Raw genomic sequence first — 20,433 nt, 5'->3', positions numbered from 1 at the left:
AAACGTGACTCATGATATTTTAATGGCTTTCAGAGGGGTTAAGAAGCGGACTTACCGCTTCTGAAGAGCAGCGAATCAAAGACCCACGAGCCATTGAATCGAAGCTTCGATTCACGCTTCAAACTGGAGTCGCGCTGCAGAAACGGTTGATTACAGACGCTGTATTGAAAATCGTAACGGTCCAAAATTTTAGCGTAACGGGCCGTAACGCAGGTTTGTGCTAGCTAGAACCCTGCAATGTTTCTCAGCATTCAATTGCAAGGAATTTAGGGATTCCATCATCTACAGTCCATAATATACACAGAAGATTCAGAGAATCTGGAAAACTTTCTACACGTAAGCGGCAAGGCCGAAAACCAACATTGAATGCCCATGACCTTCGATCCCTCAGGTGGCATTGCATTAAAAACCAACATCATTGTATAAAAGATCTTACTGTGTGGGCTCAGAAACACTTCAGAAAACCATTGTCAGTTAACACAGTTTGTTGCTACATCTACAAGTGCAAGTTAAAACTCGACCATGCAAAGTGAAAGCCATACATCAACAACATCCAGAAACGTCGCCACCTTCTCTGGGCCCGAGCTCGTTCGAATTGGACAGATGCAAATGAGTCCACAGTTCAAGTTGGTTTTGGAAATCATGGACATCATGTCCTCTGGACAAAAGAGGAAAAAGTCCATCCAGATTGTTACCAGGGCAAAGTTCAAAAGCCAGCATCTGTGATGGTATGGGGGTGTGTTCGTGCCCATGGCATGTGCAACTTACACATCTGTGATGGCACCATCAATGCTGAAAGGTACATCCAGGTTTTGGAGCAACACATCCAAGCAACGTCTTTTTCAGGGATGTCCCTGCTTATTTCAGCAAGACAATGCCAAGCAACATTCTGAGTGCGGGTACTAGACTGGCCTGCCTGCAGTCCAGACCCGTCGCCCAATGAAAATGTGTGGTGCTTTATGAAGCACAAAATATGACAACGGAGACCCCGGACTGTTGAACAACTGAAGTTGTACATCAAGCAAGAATGGGAAAGAATTCCACCTACAAAGCTTCAACAATTAGTGTCCTCATTTCCCAAACGCCTATTGAGTGTTGTTAGAAGGAAAGGTGATGTAACATAGTGGTAAACACAGTTTTTTGAAACGTGGTGATGTAACACAGTGGTAAACACAGTTTTTTGAAACATGTCGCAGACATCCATTTCAAAATGAGCAAATATTTGCACAAAACAATAAAGTTTATCAGTTGGAACATTAAATATCTTCTCTTTGTGGTGTATTCAATTGAATATAGGTTGAAGAGGATTTGCAAATCATTGTATTCTGTTTCTATTTACAGTTTACACAATGTCCCAACTTCATTGGAATTGGGGTTGTACACTACATTCACTATAGATTAGGGATGGGTATCGATAAGATTATATCGAAACCATTATCGGTTCCACTTTTTGATCAGATTCTTTATCAGTTCCCTTATCGATGCCTCTTGTGATTTTTTTGTGTACTAAAAGTAGGCTTTACAAGTTTTCCATGTCAGCGAGTCAAAGAGCTTCTTCTTATCGTGCACCCGCTCTGTGGAATGGTCTTCCTGCGACTGTGATGCAGAATACAATGAAAGGTTCATCTTGACTTTAAAATGTCCGTGGACATTTTAAAGTCAAGACTTAAAGCCTATAAAAACTTAAAGCTTATTCTCTTTCTTATGAATAGTTTTTATTTTTTATCTGTTTTATTTGTTTACTTCTGTTTTTAATTATGTATTTGAATTTTTTTTTTTTTTATTTAAATGTTTTATGTTGAACTGTTGTATGTGAGGCGCCTTGAGATGGCTTTTGTTGTGATTTGGCGCTTTATAAGCCAATTAAATTGAAATTGAACAACATTTTATTGAGTCTTAAAGTAAATAAATATGAAATTGGTCACTGGATCCTTAAACTTTGGACATAATAAACTCTATATGGTGGATCCTTGATCTCTGGACATAAATAGAAATAAACAAAATGTGTTTTTGTCAAAAGCATTTCCTTTCAGACATTATTGGCATGAATGTCTTTATATACATCTTGCAGCCGGCTGTGCTGCACGTCAGGATGTAATTTATAAAGAATGCAGGACGTCTCATTTTGGGAGGAAAGACATTTTAGTCAATTGTAGTTTCTTGTCTGTATTACAAAGTTTGTAAGAGGTGTCATTTTATTTAAAGCGGCAATTCGTTTTGAAGTTAATTCCGACCGGACTCTGTCTCGGCAGAGAGTCGTGCAGCATTTGGAACTGTGCCAACAGACCAGAGGACTATTGTCGTCTCTTGACTGCAACAAGACAAGAGTCCCAGTTAGTAACTTTAATCCACACAAAAGTTACTCACGATATTTTAATGGCTTTGAGTGGGGTTAAGAAGCAGACTTTCCATTTCTGAAGAGCAGCCAATCAAAGAACCAATGTATTGTGCACATATTATTTGAGCGGTGCACATAATTTTATACTGCACTTGCACTGGTGCAAGTAACTTTATCCACGTTTTATCAACTATAAACACCAGTAGAATGAACCAATAAAGGAATAAATAAGGAAAAAACAATTTCCAGTGTGTTGTCTTCGTCTTCCCTGACTCTCACACACGGAGCGAGTTGCTGTGCTCTATTTGTTGTGTTCGCGCGTGCGCACATGTAAACAAAGAAAAGGAAAAAAACTAAAACTAAACTAAAACATGCGCACAATATAAAAAAACGTGCGGACAATATCATAAAACGAGTGCACATTCTCTCCACATGCAAAACATTTTGCGATGACACTTCCAGGGTGCCGTAGTTCCTCGCTGTTGGCGCAGCCATCGCCGTAAGAGCTTGTGAAGGCGGACAAAGACAGAGGACAAATATAACGCAGAGACATGGATTTAGTTTGGCCTGCATGCGATCATTTTTGTGAATGAGCTGCCGCCATTTATTGATTGCACACCGGTGTGTAGCCACGCCCACACTCACTGGGTCACAGGGTCAGTTAGGGACATGATATATCAACACCCCCACTTGTTCCTTAATTGACACACAAACATACAGTATACAGTGCACATTTCAATTTCCCACAAATATTTTCCTAGTTCACATACCAAACAGGAAACATACAAATTTGTCCATCCTGACCTTTGCAACAGGCTTAGTAAAAACATCAGCCACCATATCATCTGTAGGGCAATAAAGAAGAAAAAATTTGCCTTCTGAAATAACAGAGCGAACAAAATGGTATCTGATGTCAATATGTTTGCATCGCTGTCGACACACAGGGTTTTTAGATAGAGCGATAGCACCCTGATTGTCCTCAAAAATAGTCACAGGTATAAAGTTCAAAGTATTGTCCATTCCTTTCAGTAAGTTCACAAGATATAAGCTCTCTTGAGTCATAGCAGATAGAGCCATGTATTCGGCCTCACATGTAGATAAAGCAACTGTGGGCTGTTTCTTAGACTTCCAGGAAACAACAGGCCCAGCCTCAGACAAACTAAAGCAGTAACCAGTAACACTGCGCCGGTCATTCTGGTCAGCCGCCCAGTCTGCATCACTATAGGCCACAAGGTTCAGGTTAACATTTTGCTTTTTATAGCACAACTCCTGGTCCACAGTGCATTTCAAATATCTCAAAACATGTTTAGCTGCCACCCAGTGTTGTTCTTTAGGTTCAGACAAGTATTGAGATAATTTACTAACAACAAAACTCAGATCTGGTCGAATAGATGTCATTACATAAGTCAAACTTCCAACCACTTCACAATATTTTTTTAGGATCAGCAGGTAGACCTTCATTGTCAAATGTAATTTTCGTTTCACACGGTGTTGACCTTGGCTTGCAGTGAGTCATGTCAAATCTGTCAAGAATTTTTGTGATATACCTCTTTTGATTCATTTTGACTTCCTCTTTTGTCTGGGCAAAATCAATGCCAAGGAAATGTCTTAGTCTTAAAGATCTTTCCCAAGATCTTTAATTTTGAATTTGTTCCCCAACATTTCCTTCACTTCATTGAGCATTTCAACATCACTCGCTGCAACAAGAAGATCGTCAACCCAAATAATCAACATAATTCTTTCATTTCCAACATTTTACAGTAAACACAATAGTCAGCAATATTTTGAACAAAACCGTTTTCAACAAGGAAATCATGTAACATCTTATTCCAGTTTCATCCTGACTGTTTCAAACCATACAGTGACTTATTGAGCTTACACACTAGTTTCTCTCCTGTTTTAGATTTAAACTTGAACCCTTCAGGCTGCTCCATGTAAATCTCACAGTCTATAGGAGCATGGAGATATGCTGTTTTAACATCCATCTGATGTAGCTCTAAACTGTACTGTACTGCGAGCTGCATCAAAACACGAACAGAGGTCATATCAGCAGTAGGTGAAAAGGTTTCATTGTAGTCTAATCCAGCCACTTGACTATAACCTTTTGCTACATATCTGGCTTTGTAAATGGTTTCCAACGGATTTCCTTTAATAGCATAAACCCATCTACCCCCACTGCATGTTTACCCTCATGTAAGGTTGTCAATGTAAAAGTATCATTCTCCATCAGAGAGTCCATTTCCTCTTTCATGGCTTTGGCCCACTACTCTGATTTAGAAGAGCTCAAAGCTTCTTCTGGGGTCTGGGGGACATCACAAGTCACACGGTAACAATAATCAATATTTGTGAATGCCTCATCACATTTTACCTCATAGTCATAGTCTGTATAATATTGAGGGGCTCTCCTCTCTCTCTTTGGATAACAAGCACTCTGGCTGCTCTCACCGTCACATTTTAAGTTTGTATCACACACCTCTACTTTTACTTCAGGTGGAATTAGGTTTGTCTCATCCTGTTTTGGTTGTGGGATCTCCACCCTCTTTTTAGACTCAAAATGTTCATACATGTCACCTGTCTGAGTGTCACATTCAATAGAACTTTTTGTAACAAACTTCACCAGCCTATTTTTGGTTACTTTCCCTGTTTCTGGATAGAAAATAAGATATGCTGGACTGTTTTTGTCATATCCAACAAATATGCCTTTTTCACAGCGTGTGTCCAACTTTTTCTTATATTTATATGCATAACACGCTGAACCAAACACACTCATTTTGGGCAAGTCAGGCTTCTTTCCAGTTAACACAAAATATGGGGTTTGTCCAAGATGTCTATTATAGCATCTATTTCTGATAATGCCAGCTGTTTGTACTGCATAAGTCCACATATACTTTGGTAAGGTACTCTCAATTAGCATGCAGCTAGCCATTTCGAATAGAGTCCTCCAGGCTCTTTCAGCTGTCCCATTCTGATGGGGTGAATAAGGAGCTGAAGTTTCATGTCTAATGGCATTTTTATATTTGTTTGGTTTTTCATGTCTGAAATAAAACCTTGACTCAATTTATGTCTTTGCAGACATGCAGTGGTTGTTGGTGATGAAAGAAGAAATTCTCCCTGAACACCAGGAATGGAATCTGAGTGTTGACCAGGAGGGCATTAAAGAAGAAGAGAAGCTGTGGATAAGTTAGCAGAGAGAGCAGCTTCAGCAGCTGGAGGAGGCAGATCTCACGAAGTTTGGTTTCACTCCCGTCCCTGTGATGAGTGAAAATGATGATGAAAAACCAGAGTCATCACAGCTTCATCACAGCCAGAGTGATGAAAGCACAGAGGCTGAGCCTGTAGCCAGCAGCTCACCTTTACACAGAACATTGACAGCAGAAGCTGATGGAGAGGACGATGGAGGACCACAACCAGCCAGCAACTCAGGTCCAAACAGTCATTTGCAACCAGATACTAGTGGCAGGAGTTCAGACAGTTCTGGAACTGAGACTGATGACAGTTATGACTGGAAACAGACCAGAGAACTTCGGTCAAGTTTTAACTGTCAACAAAATACCACTATTGTTAGTCCAACTAATTTCAGCATTGCTGAGAAACAATTGAATTGTTCTAAATATGTAAAAGCATCTGGTCACATGAACACCTCAGAGCAACACAAGGGGAGGCAGAAATGGAAAGACACTGTGAACAAATGCAGGACAATTCATGCAGGACAAAAACTATTTGCTTGTTCTGAATGTGGTCGACAATTTGGGCTAAAGGGCAACCTGAACAAACACATGATTATTCATACAGCTTCCCAACAAGTACAGACCCATCTGCTGCCTAACAACAAGATACAAATGGCTGACAGGAATCATAGCTGATGCCATTTATGAACATCTTGACAATGGTGGCTACCTGGAAAATGAACAGAAAGGATGTTCCAAAAGAAGATTAGGAGCTAAAGACCAGTTACTGACAGACAAAGCTATCCTGGAGGACTGCAAAACAAGGCAGAGGAACCTCAGCATGGCTTGGATTGATTACAAAAAGGCATTTGACAGTGTACCACACTCCTGGATCTCGAGGTGCTTAGAACTCTACAACATCAATGAGAAAATAAGAACCTTCCTGAAAGCACAAATGAACAAGTGGAACACCACCATCACCCTCAATCACACAGAGGGACAAATAACAATCCCAGACGTACGAATTCAGAGAGGGATACTTCAAGGAGACAGCCTTTCACCTCTCTTATTCTGCTTAATCATGGACCCACTCAGCAAGATCCTGAAGGAGCAAGACATTGGATATGACTTAAGTAAAGACAAAGGAAAGGAAAACCAAAAACTTGTGAACCATCTGTTGTTCATGGATGATTTGAAAATCTATGCCAACACAAAAAAACGGACTCACTCAACTCGTGGAAACTGCCCATAAGTTCTCAAAAGACATTGGCATGGAATTTGGACTGGATAAATGCTCAAAATGCACAATGACAAAAGGAAAAAGACAAAAACCGAAAACATACAATTGGATGAAGGGAGCTACATTGAAGACCTGGCTGCAGACTCCACATACAAATACTTGGGAATTGAACAAAGTAATTCAATTGAACACAAGAAAATGAGAACAAAAACAACAAAAGAATACCTAAACCGCTTAAAAAAGATCTGCAAAACACAGCTGACACCAAAAAATAAAATCACAGCCATAAACCAGTTTGCAATACCAGTGGTGACCTATGGATTTGGCATAGTGAACTGGCCACAATGCGAACTTAACAAATTGGACACAAAAACCAGAAAAATGCTCACCCTCCACAAAATCACATACAGAAATCAGTGCATGGACAGAATATACCTACCTCGCAGAGAAGGCGGTATGGGTCTTACTGAAATCAACCAGGCTTACAGAGCATCGATAATAAGTATTGGACAGTACTTAAAGAGCTCTGAAGAAGAAATCATAAAAACGGTCACACAACACCACGAGGCCATAAGTGAACGGACCTCAATCACTAAACTGGCAAAAAACTTTGGCGGAGAACTTCTACAAGAGAGAAAAAGCAACAGTCTTATGCCTGCAACAAAACTTGCAAGACAGACCAGAGAACAATACTGCAAAAAAGAAGGAAAACATCGAGTGGAAAGATGGAAACAACACAAAAGAGCCGGACGTTTCCAAGAAGAACTCGAAAAGGAATACATCGACAAAGTTGAATCAATGCAGTGGCTAAAAAATGGAAAACTTGGTTTTGATGGAGAAAGAATTCTGATTGGAGCACAAGATCAGGGACTTCTAACTAATGGCTTCAAAAAAATGGCAGGGATCTCACAAAATGATAAATGCCGATTCTGTCATACAGCTGTTGAGAGTGTAAACCATCTAACATCAGCATGCCAGATCCTCATGGCAGATGGGCATTATACATCCAGACATAACAAGATCTGTCAATATCTCCACTGGAAGATCTGCAAGGAACTGGAGTTGGAACTCAAAGAACATGTCTGGGAGCACGTGCCAACACCAGTCTCATCCAATGGAAAAATAACGATCTTCTACGACAAAGAGATCCCAGCAGGAAGACACACTGAAGGAGGTGCAATCAAACCTGATATTGTCATCTGGAACAAGCAAGAGAAAACAGCCAAAATCATTGATGTGACAGTCCCCAATGATTACGGCCTGAATCGAGCTGAAAGGGGAAAGATCTCAAAATACCAAGACCTGAAAAATGACCTAAGAACAACATGGTCATTGAAAGACATCGATATCATTCCAGTTGTGGTAGGAGCAACAGGCCTGATGAAGAAGAACCTGAAGAAATACCTTGAGGCAATCCCCGGTCACCCAAGTGCACATGAGGTGCAGTTGTCTGCGATTAAGGGAACGATCACCATCTTGAAGAGAGCCCTCGGATACAATGCCAGATCTGGTTAAGATAACTATAGAACCTAGGATGCAACTTTAGACCCCAGGTTTGGGGCCCATTGCATTCTACTAAAAAGACATCAAAGATAAATGAAAAAACAAAAGACAAACATACATGTTTGGCTCCAACAACGCTGCTTTTAAAGTAGAATTCCTTCGTGAAGAGGTCTTTCTACAAACATGCCTGGAGTACAGCAGCTGAGGTACATGTTGAAACTACAGCGAACACCTGCTGATAAAGGAATGAACACAGACCAGATAGAAGAAATGTGTCATTTAAAAGAAGAGAACAAAAGAGACATGCAGCTGTCGTTGGTGATTAAAGAAGAAACTCTCCCTGAACACCAGGAATGGAATCTGAGTGTTGCAGGGAGTCAGCAGCTTCAGCAGCTGGAGGAGGCAGATCTCACCAAGTTTGGTTTCACTGCCGTCCCTGTGAAGAGTGAAAATGATAATGAAAAACCAGAGTCATCACAGCTTCATCAAAGCCGAAGTGATGAGAGCACAGAGGCTGAGCCTGTAGCCAGCAGCTCATCTGTACACAGAACATTGATAGCAGAAGCTGATGGAGAGGACGATGGAGGACCACAACCAGCCAGCAACTCAGGTCCAAACAGTTATTTACAACCAGATACCAGTGGCAGGAGTTCAGACAGTTCTGGAACTGAACAGAAGAACACTCAGCTGGATAATCCACCAGATCAGCATAGTTCTGATCCTGGACTCCAGCAACAACAGCATCAATGGGCCAAAGAAACAAGCTGTTGTGTGGGCCGCCAGAAGAGGAGGTACTGCTGGCCCACCACCAGAGGGCGCCCTGCCTGGAGTGCGGGCTCCAGGCACCAGAGGGCGCAGCCGCCTCACAGGAGCAGCTAGGGTGACAGCTGTCACGCATCACCTGCAACAGCTGTTACCAATCAGCAGGGGTACATCAGCAGGACGACGTCTCCACCTCTTTGCCGAGATATCGTTCCACCTGGAAGGTAATATTCTCAGCTGACTGCTTGACAGTAACCTTTTGTGACTTTTGTGAGTGATAACAGACCTTTTTTCCAACGAGAGGTGGAGGTAGCTTTCCTGCCGTGTAGATTACTGGGTGCAAACGCGCCCACCTTTAATTGTGTTTTTGTTCCTCGCCAGCAGTACCAGGTCCGACACGCGGAGGCAGTGGCCACCTGGGAGTTCGGGACTTGGCGGCTCCAGTATTCCCGGGGTCTGGTGGCGGAGGAAATCGTGTGGTTCCGGTTCTGCTTTGGACAGGTGTCTCCTATCTTCGAGCCTGCCCACACGACACCTTTGTGGATTGATTCTGATCTATTGTTGTAATCTGTTGTATTTGTTGTGCACATTCACAACAGTAAAGTGTTGTTATTTGACCTACTCCATTGTCCGTTCCTTTGCGCCCCCTGTTGTGGGTCCGTGTACCGACACTTTCCCAACAGGATATCTCGGCCAGCGTCATGGATCCCGAGGGGCGTCAACCGGCTGTTGAACGGCCAATGGAAGAACAGGGCGCACAGGCGTCTGCAGGAGGAATGATCGGTGAGTTGCAGCGGATCCTCACCGCTTTCACGGCTCGGTTGGATTTAATGACCGAGCAGAACGTCCTCCTTAACCGCAGGGTGGAGGCTCTCGCCGCGCAGGTGGATGCGCGCCCTCAGGGCGCTGCTGCGGCTCTCCCTCCTGTCGATCCTGTGCGTAACAGTGACGTTCCACAGGTCGTTCAACGACCCCTCCCACCTTCCCCGGAAGCATACATAAGCCCTCCAGAGACGTACGGGGGTTGTGTGGAGACGTGCGCGGACTTTCTTATGCAGTGTTCGCTCGTCTTCGCACAACGTCCCGTCATGTACGCGACTGATGCTAGTAAGATAGCTTATGTCATTAATCTGCTTCGCGGCAAGGCACGCGCTTGGGCTACAGCGCTTTGGGAGCAAAATTCACGGCTCCTTCTGATATATGATGGGTTTGTGAGGGAGTTCAGAACAGTGTTCGATCACCCAAATAGAGGAGAGACCGCTTCAGCCGTGCTGTTGTCAATGAGACAGGGGCGCCGGAGCGCAGCTGTTTATGCAGTCGACTTCCGCATCGCGGCTGCGAGGTCCGGCTGGAATAATACTGCCCTCCGCGCCGCCTTCGTAAACGGACTGTCGTTGGTCCTGAAGGAGCTCCTGGTGGCCAAGGACGAACCGCGGGATTTAGACGGGCTTATTGATCTCGTTATACGATTAGACAATCGGTTAGAGGAACGCCGTCGGGAGCGAGGCGAAGGACGTGACCGGATACGCGCCGCCCCTCTCCCTTCCGGGTTCGAAAAGGGGCCGCCCTCCCCACGCTCCACAGCCGCAGCGCTTTGTGGGGCAACAGCTCCCCCTGGTGACGTTGTTAGGGAAACGCACAGGGCCAAAATGGGGAGGCTGATCCGTGGAGAGTGTTTTCTCTGCAGCTCAACAGAGCACACACAGAGAGACTGCCCCAAACGGCCAAAACGTCAACACTCACCCTTAGAGACTGGGCTAAGGGGGGGTCAAGACATTCAAGTGAGACACACACAAATTGCCACACGACTCCCAGTCACAATCCTGAGCGGGGATTTAACCCTTCAAGCCCGAGCACTGGTGGACACGGGGTCAGAAGGGAATCTGCTAGACAGCAGATGGGCAAAGGAGGTAGGGCTCCCTCTGGTGGCGCTTCCTTCGCCATTGCAGGTGCGGGCACTAGATGGCATCCTCCTCCCTTTACTCACACACAAGACACAACCAGTAACTCTGGTGGTGTCTGGAAACCACCGGGAGGAGATTGAGTTTTTTGTAACTTCTTCTACCTCCCGCGTGATTTTGGGCATCCCATGGATGTTAAAGCACAATCCCCGGATCGATTGGCCGTCTGGGGTGGTGGTTCAGTGGAGCGAAACCTGCCATCGGGTGTGTTTAGGATCCTCGGTTCCTCCCGGTTCCCAGGCTAAGGAGGAGGTCAAAGTCCCTCCCAATCTGACGGCAGTGCCGGTTGAGTACCACGATCTTGCTGATGTCTTCAGCAAGGATCTGGCACTCACCCTTCCCCCGCACCGTCCGTACGATTGTGCCATTGATTTGGTTCCAGGCGCTGAGTTCCCGTCCAGCAGGCTGTACAACCTCTCACGACCTGAGCGCGAATCAATGGAGACCTACATCCGGACTCATTAGCTGCCGGGCTGATCCGGAACTCCACCTCTCCGATGGGGGCAGGTTTCTTTTTTGTGGGCAAGAAAGATGGCGGACTTCGTCCATGTATTGATTACAGGGGGCTGAATGAGATTACGGTTCGCAACCGATACCCGTTGCCATTATTAGATTCCGTGTTCACCCCCCTGCATGGAGCCAAAATCTTTACTAAGCTGGATCTTAGAAATGCGTATCACCTGGTTCGGATCCGGAAGGGAGACAAATGGAAGACGGCATTCAACACCCCATTAGGTCACTTTGAGTACCTGGTCATGCCGTTCGGCCTCACAAACGCCCCCGCGACGTTCCAAGCATTGGTTAATGATGTCTTGCGGGATTTCCTGCACCGATTCGTCTTCGTATATCTGGATGATATACTCATCTTTTCTCCGGATCCTGAGACTCATGTCCGGCATGTACGTCAGGTCCTGCAGCGGTTGTTGGAGAACCGGCTGTTTGTGAAGGGCGAGAAGTGTGAGTTTCACCGCACATCTTTGTCCTTCCTGGGGTTTATCATCTCCCCCAACTCCGTCGCTCCTGATCCGGCCAAGGTTGCGGCGGTGAGAGACTGGCCCCAACCCACTAGCCGTAGGAAGCTGCAACAGTTCCTCGGCTTTGCAAATTTATACAGGAGGTTCATTAAGGGCTACAGTCAGGTAGTTAGCCCCCTGACAGCCCTGACCTCACCAAAAGTCCCCTTCACCTGGTCGGATCGTTGCAATGCCGCGTTCAAGGAGTTGAAACGACGCTTCTCGTCTGCATCCGTTCTGGTGCAGCCCGATCCTAGTCGCCAGTTAGTGGTTGAAGTGGACGCCTCGGACTCAGGGATAGGAGCCGTGCTTTCCCAGAGCGGGAAGACCGATAAGGTCCTTCACCCGTGTGCCTATTTTTCCCGCAGGTTGACCCCGGCCGAACGGAACTATGACGTCGGCAATCGAGAACTCCTTGCGGTGAAAGAGGCTCTTGAAGAGTGGAGACATCTGTTGGAGGGAACATCCGTGCCATTCACGGTTTTCACTGACCACCGGAACCTGGAGTATATCAGGACCGCCAAGCGGCTGAACCCCAGGCAAGCCCGCTGGTCACTGTTCTTCGGCCGTTTTGACTTCCGGATCACCTACCGTCCCGGGACCAAGAACCAGAGATCGGATGCCTTGTCCCGGGTACATGAAGATGAAGTCAAAGCGGAGTTGTCGGATCCACCGGAACCCATCATCCCGGAGTCCACTATCGTGGCCACCCTCACCTGGGACGTAGAGAGAACCGTCCGGGAGGCCCTGGCACGAAGCCCGGACCCCGGAACTGGGCCGAAGAACAAACTATACGTCCCACCAGAAGCTAGGGCTGCAGTCCTGGACTTCTGTCACGGCTCCAAGCTCTCCTGTCATCCAGGGGTGCGAAGAACCGTGGCAGTTGTCCGGCAGCGCTTCTGGTGGGCGTCCCTAGAGGCCGACGTCCGGGATTATATCCAGGCCTGCACCACCTGCGCCAGGGGCAAGGCTGACCATCGCCGGACATCAGGTTTACTCCAGCCGCTGCCCGTGCCTCATCGCCCCTGGTCCCACATCGGCCTGGATTTTGTCACGGGCCTCCCGCCGTCCCAGGGTAACACCACCATCCTCACGATAGTGAACCGATTCTCCGAGGCGGCCCACTTCGTGGCCCTCCCGAAGCTCCCAACAGCCCAGGAGACAGCGGACCTCCTGGTCCACCACGTCGTCCGGCTGCATGGGATTCCAACAGACATCGTCTCCGATCGCGGTCCCCAGTTCTCCTCGCAAGTCTGGAGGAGCTTCTGCCGGGAACTGGGGGCCACGGTGAGTCTCTCGTCCGGGTACCACCCTCAGACCAACGAGCAAGCAGAACGGGTAAACCAGGAGGTGGAGCAGGCCTTGCGCTGCGTGACTGCCGCACACCCGGCGGCCTGGAGTACCCATTTGGCCTGGATCGAGTATGCCCATAACAGCCAGGTGTCTTCAGCCACCGGCCTCTCCCCTTTTGAGGTATGTCTGGGGTATCAGCCCCCGTTGTTTCCGGTGGTTGAGGGAGAGGTCGGTGTGCCCTCGGTCCAGGCCCACCTGCGGAAGTGCCGTCGGGTGTGGCGTGCCGCCCATTCTGCTTTGCTAAAGGCCCGGACGAGGGCAAAAGCCCATGCAGACCGTCGGCGGACCCCGGCCCCTGCGTATCGGCCTGGGCAGGAGGTGTGGTTATCCACAAAGGACATCCCCCTCCAAGTGGACTCCCCCAAGTTACAGGACCGTTACATCGGCCCATTCAAGATCCTGAAGGTCATCAGTCCAGCCGCAGTGAGGCTTCGGCTGCCGGCCTCACTGCGGATCCATCCTGTGTTTCATGTGTCCCGGATTAAACCTCATCACTCCTCACCCCTCTGTACTCCGGGTCCGGCGCCGCCTCCTGCCCGGATCATCGATGGCGAGCCAGCTTGGACTGTACGCCGGCTTTTGGATGTCCGTAGGATGGGCCGGGGCTTCCAGTATTTGGTGGACTGGGAGGGGTACGGCCCCGAAGAACGCTCCTGGGTGAAGAGGAGCTTCATCCTGGACCCGGCCCTCCTGGCCGATTTCTACCGCCGCCACCCGGACAAGCCTGGTCGGGCGCCAGGAGGCGCCCGTTGAGGGGGGGGTCCTGTTGTGTGGGCCGCCAGAAGAGGAGGTACTGCTGGCCCACCACCAGAGGGCGCCCTGCCTGGAGTGCGGGCTCCAGGCACCAGAGGGCGCAGCCGCCTCACAGGAGCAGCTAGGGTGACAGCTGTCACGCATCACCTGCAACAGCTGTTACCAATCAGCAGGGGTACATCAGCAGGACGACGTCTCCACCTCTTTGCCGAGATATCATTCTACCTGGAAGGTAATATTCTCAGCTGACTGCTTGACAGTAACCTTTTGTGACTTTTGTGAGTGATAACAGACCTTTTTTCCAACGAGAGGTGGAGGTAGCTTTCCTGCCGTGTGGATTACTGGGTGCAAACGCGCCCACCTTTAATTGTGTTTTTGTTCCTCGCCAGCAGTACCAGGTCCGACACGCGGAGGCAGTGGCCACCTGGGAGTTCGGGACTTGGCGGCTCCAGTATTCCCGGGGTCTGGTGGCGGAGGAAATCATGTGGTTCCGGTTCTGCTTTGGACAGGTGTCTCCTATCTTCGAGCCTGCCCACACGACACCTTTGTGGATTGATTCTGATCTATTGTTGTAATCTGTTGTATTTGTTGTGCACATTCACAACAGTAAAGTGTTGTTATTTGACCTACTCCATTGTCCGTTCCTTTGCGCCCCCTGTTGTGGGTCCGTGTACCGACACTTTCCCAACACAAGCGAAATTACACCACAGTTAATTGGACCATTGAAGAGAAAAAAAAAGATCTTTCACTGCTTCACTTACTCAAGGCATGAGAAGTGGGGCAGAAAGAAAAAGGCAGTATTTGAGGAACGCATAAAAGAAGCGGATTTACCTACACAAAAGAAAGAAGCCACCACAACCGCAAAACTGGAATCGATTGCCTCACAGATCGCAAAATATCTGACTGCTGAGGAAATAAAAAAAATAAAGGAAGAAGCCCAAAAGGAAGCGATAAAAGACTATCAGTTGCTGGATAAAGTGAAGCAACTACAGTTTAAAAGGAGTCAGTGGAAGAGGGAGGAAGAGTGGATACTATTGTGGGCAAAAGAATATGCCAAAATAAAATACCCCAAAAATCAGACAAAGACATCCAAAGAATGGCAAAAAATATTCCACCACCACTGCCCAAGTAAGAAAGACATCACTTGTAAGAATCTCACAACCCAAAAATCAAACTTTATCAAACAAAAACATTTCTCAGATAATGAAATAAAAACAATGCAACAGGAGGTTGAGAAAATGATAAGAGAAGGCATCTGCCCTCTGACGCAACCCATTACACCACCAAAAAATGATTGCCCTCAAAAAAAGTTTATCCCCGAAAAAACAAACCATCCACTGCCCCCCGAAAAAAGAAACCATTCACTGCCTCCCGAAAAACCGAACCATTCACTGCTTACCGAAAAACTGAACCATTTACTGCCTCCCGAAAAAATGAACAACTCATTGCCCCCCCAAAAAATGAGCAACTCACTACCTCCCGAAAAAATGAACCATTCACTACCTCCCGAAAAACCGAACCATTTACTGCCTCCCAAAAAAACGAACAACTCACTGCCTCCCGAAAAAACGAACAACTCACTGCCTCCCGAAAAAATGAACAACTCACTGCCCCCCGAAAAAACGAGCAACTCATTGCTCACCGAAAAAACAAGCAACTCACCAGCTCATCTACAAAATAATTCACAGGTGCACACAGACCCAGAACAGCAGGAACTAGAAGAGGAATTGGCAAATAAGATTGAAGAAACAAGAAAAATGGACATGAAAGAGCGCCCAAAGCTGACTAAACTAAAAGAGAATAAAAAATTCAAAAATATCCTTCAAAAAGTTAACATAGGACTAACCAAACTGGTCCCAAAAGGAGCCACATTGACAGAGTTAAACTCTGTAAATTATGGAGCGGCATGGTACATACAAAGTAAATTAGCCCCACAAGATTTGGAGAGAAACAGTACCACAAATAAGAAAAAGAATACCATGCCACGATGGAAAAAGAAATTACAACAAAAAATCAGCTGCCTAAGAGCAGAGATCTCCCAAATGGCCACATTTTTGCGAAATAAGAACCACAAAAAGAATCTTCAAAAAAAAATAAATCGCATTAAAAGAAAATACGATGTTGAAGACAAACTGCTAGGTGGAAGGCTGGCTGAACATCAAGCCTTAGTAAAAGCTTTCGCAGCACAAATTAGGAACAAAGACAAGAAAATACAAGCAAAACAGATAAACTATTTGCAACAAACCCCAGACTAGTGTACAGAAAGCTGGCAAATGACACAATAGAAGTATAACAACCACCTGAGAGAAAGGAAATTGAAAAATTTTGGAGACCACTCTTTGAAGACCCAAAACAACACCAAGAGGCTGAGTGGATTGAAAAAATACAACAGAAAAACAAAGACAAACAACAAATGCCAGCAATTGTAATCAATGAAGAAGAGATCAGAAAGAAAATGAGTGAATACAGTAACTTCAAGGCACCTGGCATCGACAAAATCTCAAATTGTTGGCTGAAAAGACTGACAGCATTACACCAACATTATGCTATGGCTTTCACAAAAATATTAAACGGAGAAGAGGACACACCAGACTGGCTAACGACAGGGAACACAAGCCTAATTCCAAAGACCAAAGATACACAGCTTCCCAACAAGTACAGACCCATCTGCTGCCTAACAACAACGTACAAATGGCTGACAGGAATCATAACTGATGCCATTTATGAACATCTTGACAATGGTGGCTACCTGGAAAATGAACAGAAAGGATGTTCCAAAAGAAGATTAGGAGCTAAAGACCAGTTACTGACAGACAAAGCTATCCTGGAGGACTGCAAAACAAGGCAGAGGAACCTCAGCATGGCTTGGATTGATTACAAAAAGGCATTTGACAGTGTACCACACTCCTGGATCATGAGGTGCTTAGAACTCTACAACATCAATGAGGAAATAACAACTTTCCTGAGCGCACAAATGAACAAGTGGAACACCACCATCACCCTCAATCACACAGAGGGACAAATAACAATCCCAGACGTACGAGTTCAGAGAGGGATACTTCAAGGAGACAGCCTTTCACCTCTCTTATTCTGCTTAATCATGGACCCGCTCAGCAAGATCCTGAAGGAGCAAGACATCGGATATGACTTAAGTAAAGACAAAGGAAAGGAAAACCAAAAACTTGTGAACCATCTGTTGTTCATGGACGATTTGAAAATCTATGCCAACACAAAAAACAGACTCACTCAACTCGTGGAAACTGCCCATAAGTTCTCAAAAGACATTGGCATGGAATTTGGACTGGATAAATGCTCAAAATGCACAATGACAAAAGGAAAAAAGACAAAAACCGAAAACATACAATTGGATGAAGGGAGCTACATTGAAGACCTGGCTGCAGACTCCACATACAAATACTTGGGAATTGAACAAAGTAATTCAATTGAACACAAGAAAATGAGAACAAAAACAACAAAAGAATACCTAAACCACTTAAACAAGATCTGCAAAACACAGCTGACACCAAAAAATAAAATCACAGCCATAAACCAGTTTGCAATACCAGTGGTGACCTATGGGTTTGGCATAGTGAACTGGCCACAATGTGAGCTTAATAAATTGGACACAAAAACCAGAAAAATGCTCACCCTCCACAAAATCACATACAGAAATCAGTGCATGGACAGAATATATCTACCTCGCAGAGAAGGCGGTATGGGTCTCACTGAAATCAACCAGGCCTACAGAGCATCGATAATAAGTATTGGACAGTACTTAAAGAGCTCTGATGAAGAAATCATAAAAACGGTCACACAACACCACGAGGCCATAAGTGAACGGACCTCAATCACTAAACTGGCAAAAAACTTTGGCGGAGAACTTCTACAAGAGAGAAAAAGCAACAGTCTCGTGCCTGCAACAAAACTTGCAAGACAAACCAGAGAACAATACTGCAAAAGAGAAGGAAAACATCGAGTGGAAAGATGGAAACAACACAAAAGAGCCGGGCGTTTCCAAGAAGAACTCGAAAAGGAATACATCGACAAAGTTGGATCAATGCAGTGGCTAAAAAATGGAAAACTTGGTTTTGATGGAGAAAGAATTCTGATTGGAGCACAAGATCAGGGACTTCTAACAAATGGCTTCAAAAAAATGGCAGGGATCTCACAGAATGATAAATGCCGATTCTGTCATACAGCTGTTGAGAGTGTAAACCATCTAACTTCAGCATGCCAGATCCTCATGGCAGATGGGCATTATACATCCAGACATAACAAGATCTGTCAATATCTCCACTGGAAGATCTGCAAGGAACTGGAGATGGAAGTCAAAGAACATGTCTGGGAGCACGAGCCAACACCAGTCTCATCCAATGGAAAAGTAACGATCTTCTACGACAAAGAGATCCCAGCAGGAAGACACACTGAAGGAGGTGCAATCAAACCTGATATTGTCATCTGGAACAAGCAAGAGAAAACAGCCAAAATCATTGATGTGACAGTCCCCAATGATTACGGCCTGAATCGAGCTGAAAGGGGAAAGATCTCAAAATACCAAGACCTGAAAAATGACCTAAGAACAACATGGTCATTGAAAGACATTGATATCATCCCAGTTGTGGTGGGAGCAACAGGCCTGATGAAGAAGAACCTGAAGAAATACCTTGAGGCAATCCCCGGTCACCCAAGTGCACATGAGGTGCAGTTGTCTGCGATTAAGGGAACGATCACCATCTTGAAGAGAGCCCTCGGATACAATGCCAGATCTGGTTAGGATAACTATAGAGCCTAGGGTGCAACTTTAGACCCCAGGTTTGGGGCCCATTGCATTCTACTAAAAAGACATCAAACATAAATGAAAAACCTAAAGACAAAAGAAAGTCAAAGAACATGTCTGGGAGCACGAGCCAACACCAGTCTCATCCAACGGAAAAGTAACGATCTTCTACGACAAAGAGATCCCAGCAGGAAGACACATTGAAGGAGGTGCAATCAAACCTGATATTGTCATCTGGAACAAGTAAGAGAAAACAGCCAAAATCATTGATGTGACAGTCCCCAATGATTACGGCCTGAATCGAGCTGAAAGGGGAAAGATCTCGAAATACCAAGACCTGAAAAATGACCTAAGAACAACATGGTCATTGAAAGACATCGATATCATCCCAGTTGTGGTGGGAGCAACAGGCCTGATGAAGAAGAACCTGAAGAAATACCTTGAGGCAATCCCCGGTCACCCAAGTGCACATGAGGTGCAGTTGTCTGCGATTAAGGGAACGATCACCATCTTGAAGAGAGCCCTCGGATACAATGCCAGATCTGGTTAGGATAACTATTGAGCCTAGGGTGCAACTTTAGACCCCAGGTTTGGGGCCCATTGCATTCTACTAAAAAGACATCAAAGATAAATGAAAACCAAAAGACAAAAAGGTGGGTTGGAGTTCCTACTGGACATTTGCCTCAAATGTCCTCGGTCCCACTGTGAAGAGGGTTTGCGGGGAGAGATCTCTGTATGAGGACGTTTCAATGAAAATGAACCCTAGCTAAAAACTCCACAAAGCAAATATGGAAAAGTGGAAAAATGGCAAATTGTACTGGCCGGATGTCTCCCAGGATAAAAAGGTCCCCAAATCACGCTTAGGCACCAGGGTGTGTGAGGAAAGTAATGGTGCAACTTCTCTCAGTGCTGCAGGGAATGATCTCCCCTGCGAGAGCACTCAACTGGATAACCCATCAGATCAGCATAGCCCTGATCCTGGACTCCAGCAGCAACAGCTTCAAAGGCCAAAAAGAAATCTACGAAAATACACCACTGTCACTTGGACCATTGAAGAGAAGAAAACAATCTTCTACTTCTTTGCTTGCTCAAGACATGAGAAGTGGGGCAGGAGAAAAAAGGCAGTATTTGAGGAGAGGATAAAAGAAGCGGATTTACCAATGGAAAAGAAAGAAGCCACCACAACTGCAAAATTACAATCGATTGCCTCTCAAATTACAAAATATTTGACAGCAGAGGACATAGAAAAAATAAAGGAAGAAGCCCACAATGAAGTAATAAAGGATCATCAGTCGATGGAGGAGGGGAAACGGCTTGAGTTTGAGGGGAGTCAGTGGAAGAGGGAGGAAGAGTGGGTATTGTTGTGGGCAATCGAATATGCGAAAATAAAATACACCAACCAGAGAGAACGAAGTAAAGAGTGGCAAAGAATATTTTACCATCATTGCCCAAGTAAAAAAGATATACCAAGGGGCCGACTTACCACCCAGAAACACAACTTTATTGTACAAAAACATTTCACGGATATTGAATTACATGAGATGCAGCAAGAGGCTGAGCAAATGG

The 20,433-nt window shown here is 45.7% G+C and overlaps 1 long non-coding RNA gene across 1 annotated transcript; it reads right to left on the bottom strand.

The window, feature by feature from the left end:
• Positions 1-6,083: 6,083 nt before the first annotated feature.
• LOC117519541 lies at positions 6,084-19,698 on the bottom strand. Its single transcript, XR_004563337.1, has 3 exons — positions 19,515-19,698; positions 19,160-19,162; positions 6,084-6,130 (listed from the first exon to the last, which is right to left on the bottom strand). It is a non-coding gene; the product is annotated as an uncharacterized LOC117519541 (long non-coding RNA).
• Between the last annotated feature and the right edge of the window lie 735 nt (positions 19,699-20,433).

The sequence above is a fragment of the Thalassophryne amazonica genome, chromosome 10, assembly GCF_902500255.1.
Source record: "Thalassophryne amazonica chromosome 10, fThaAma1.1, whole genome shotgun sequence".
Classification (NCBI taxonomy): domain Eukaryota; kingdom Metazoa; phylum Chordata; class Actinopteri; order Batrachoidiformes; family Batrachoididae; genus Thalassophryne; species Thalassophryne amazonica.
Note: the sequence above shows the minus strand (reverse complement) of the source record. Positions and strands in the feature narration are given on the sequence as shown.